Consider the following 3,108-nt stretch of genomic DNA (forward strand, 5'->3'; position numbering starts at 1 on the left):
ATTTATTCCCTTGGCAGGTCATTCATTTTAGCTGACATACCCTTTTCCACACTGTTCTGCCGTGCTCAGGGCTGGTGACTGGCAGCGCAGCCGGTAGCGCCGGGGATGGTTTGCGATTCAACATCCATCAGGGATTTATGAGCTTTTGGGGCTGGGTTGCTGGGATGTGCAATTCCCAAAATACTTGAAACGCTTCCACGGGAGGGGAGATGTTGTGGGAAAGGAGCACTCGTTGTTCTCGTACGGGTCCCAGTGAACGTCCATGACTGGCAGTGAGCATGCCCAAGCCAATAAAAAATCAGATGGTGTCCAGAGCACCGAGGGAGCAGGAACTGGGTGTTGGGTGCTGGTGGGGAGCAAGCTCCAGCTCCTGGCATGTGATGCTGGCCTTGGTGCTCACAGGGGGTGGGTTTAATCCAGGACACTGTTAGACACAGGCACAGTTTCATAGAATCATAGAATGGTTTGGGTCGGAAGGGACCTTAAAGATCATCTAGATCCAACCCCCCTGCGTGGGCAGGGACACCTCCCACCAGAGCAGATTGCTCCAAGCCCCATCCAACCTTAATGCTCATTTTGGAAGTGAACAGACCCTGCAAGAGAAGTGATGGGTGGGAACGTCACATTAAGCCAGGGAAGAGAGCAAATTTCTCTTCCCATATTGCAAGAGCATTGTAAAGTTTGAGCAAAGATCCCAGCTGCCATGGTCCAGCTGGGGAGGGTGAGCTGCCCCAAGGGGGATCAGCATTGCCTTGGGGCTGAGGTGCTCTGAATCTGACCCAAAAATTCCCCCTGGGATGTCCCACTCATCCCTACAGCCCAGGCTGGGTTTGAACTTCACAAAGCATCCTTGCAAATTATTAGTTTTCATAGAATCCTAGACAATGGTTTGAGTTGGAAGGAACCTTAAAGATCATCTAGTTGCAAGCTCCCTGCAATGGGAGGGACACATCCCACTAGACCAGGTTGCTCCAAGCCCTATCCAACTTGGCCTTGAACACTTCCAGGGAGGGTTTTTCTTCAGCATCCTAAAGAAAAGGAAAAACCCAACACATTCTAACTGAAGGAGTCCACGGGTCAACACTGCTAATCCCAGAGCAGAGCTGGGTCCATCCCATCTCCTCCTGGTTCTAGGGTAGTGTTACCTGGGTTTTTTTACAGGAAAAACAGGGAGTCAGGATGTAATGTAGCTGACAGAGGGATTTGGGACAAGTTGGAGGGGGAAAGGGAACACATCAGGGTCTGTGGAGGAGCTGGGGAGGGCTCAATGCCAAAATCCCCTGGAGTTTTGGCCCTTTCCCAGCTCCTACCCCTCTCTAAGAACCTTTCCTAAATCCCAGCTGTAAACTCATGGGTGCAAGGATGTGCTGTGTGTCTGGGCTTGCACATGCTGGTGAAAATAAAGAACTAGTGCCCTGCCAGCAGGAAAGCCCACGATTTTAGCAGCCATGCTGGGCATGTTTTGGAGAGCAGCCCCACTTCCCCCTGCCACCTCGCCTGGTGGCACCTTGTCCCCTCTGCTATTTGATTTTTATTTTTCTCTTTTTTTGGTGTTTGATTGTTTTGCCATTTGATTTTATTTTTTCATTCCTGGGGCCTGCTAGTGAAGTAGGAGCCAGCAAATGGGGTTGGAGATGATGCTCAGGCACGATGGAGCCAAGCGGCAGCACCTGGGCGGTGCGATGAGCTGGGTCAGTGCTCAGGACACCTCCCTCCTCCCACTTCGTCTGGTTGCATTGGGATTAAACATCCCAGAAGGGAAAGTTTCTGGGCTCTGGGGCATCAGGAGGAGAGGTGAGGGGCTGCATGCCAGCCAGACATGGGTTACTTATGTGCTTATGGTCTATTTTGAGGCTCTGGCGCTAAGCAGCTGCTGACCCGGGGAAGGGACCAGCTTCAAAACAAGAGTCTGGTGGGAAACAACCCAGGGAAGCTCTGGGTTTCCCTTAACTCCGAGCAGGGCTTGGCAGCACCCTCTGAGCCCACCCTCTCTCAGAGATTGAGCATTTCCACGTTGGGAATTGGATTCTTCCCACTGCCATCCTGGGAGGTGGAGATGCCCCGGGGTTGCGATGCTGCAGTGGTGATGGGGATGCAGAGGAGCCAGCAGGGACATGCATCCATCACCAGGGTTGGCAGAACTGCCTGCTCACTGCCCCCACCTCTGCTTTCCCCCCCCCCCCTTGCCCCCGAGAAGCTCATTTGCAGGCAGCTTAGTTGTCCTAAGAGCATTAGTGGTGCATTTGGTGGCCATGAGCCGCTTGAGCAGCGCTGGGAGCGTGTGGCTGATTAAAGGGCAGCAGCAGCTGGTTTGGGCAGTGCCAGCTTGGGGGTGAAAGTATCTGCCATGCATTTGGGGGTGCACGAAGGTGAGGTCTTGTGGGGACAGGATGGGTGCTGGGGGTGTCAGCTTGTGTGGCTCGGGTGCTTAAATTCACCAGCTGGGTGATGGTGTGGGTCCCTTCCCTGCCATGGGCTTTTCTCCTTTGTTGGTGAGTTGTCCCCGTGGGATTTCAGTGCCATTTCAGCTTTCCAGATGATATTTGAGCTGTTTTCTTTAAAAGCCACCTTGCTTTCTGATCTCCCGGGAAGATGAGCACGGTCAGGGAAGCTTGTACGGGATGCAGCGGGTACGGGTGCGTTCTGGGGCACCGTGTGTCAGATCACAGAACGGTTTGGGTTGGAAAGAACCTTAAAGATCATCCAGTTCCAAGCCCCTTGCATAGGCAGGGACACCTCCCACTGGATCAGGTTGCTCAGAGCGCCATCCAACCTACCCTTGAACACTTCCAGGGAGGGAACATTGGTCCTCCCACCCCAGCCAAGGGCTTCCTTGGAGCCATCCCGAGGAGAACGACACCCTTACCCACCATCTTTCCCTTTCCCTCCGCAGCCTCGCTCTCTGCCGGGATTTATGGAGGTGCTGAGGAGCAGCCCTGAGCCCCACGCCCCCCAGCAGCCTTCCCCGTGAAGCAGCAACCCCCCGTCCTCCTCCTCCTCACCGCCCCTCGCCCCTCCATCCCCACCCTCCGACTCAACCATTCAAGGCTCCCGTGCATGGATCGCCCCAGCGATGCGCCGCTCCCGGACGCCGCCGACGCCGCCCCG

Source organism: Chaetura pelagica, unplaced genomic scaffold (genome assembly GCF_000747805.2).
Source record: "Chaetura pelagica isolate M959 unplaced genomic scaffold, ChaPel_1.0 scaffold260, whole genome shotgun sequence".
Classification (NCBI taxonomy): domain Eukaryota; kingdom Metazoa; phylum Chordata; class Aves; order Apodiformes; family Apodidae; genus Chaetura; species Chaetura pelagica.